Raw genomic sequence first — 268 nt, 5'->3', positions numbered from 1 at the left:
CATTGTCCTCATGTTGGTCTTATCCTCTCCAGCTCAAGCAATCCTCCCACCTCAGCCCCCTGAGTAGCTGGGACCACAGGTGTGTACCTCCATGCTCAGCCTTTTTTTTTTTTTTTTAAGCAGAGATAAGATCTTGCTATGTTGCCCAGGTTCGTCTTGAACTCCTGGGCTCAAGCAGTCCTCCCACCTTGGCCTCCCAAAGTGCTGGGATTACAGGTGTCAGACACTGCACTTGGTCCATCTTGATAGACTGAAAGAGCTCACTCAG

Source organism: Colobus angolensis, unplaced genomic scaffold (assembly GCF_000951035.1).
Source record: "Colobus angolensis palliatus isolate OR3802 unplaced genomic scaffold, Cang.pa_1.0 Scaffold468, whole genome shotgun sequence".
Lineage (NCBI taxonomy): Eukaryota > Metazoa > Chordata > Mammalia > Primates > Cercopithecidae > Colobus > Colobus angolensis.
Note: the sequence above shows the minus strand (reverse complement) of the source record.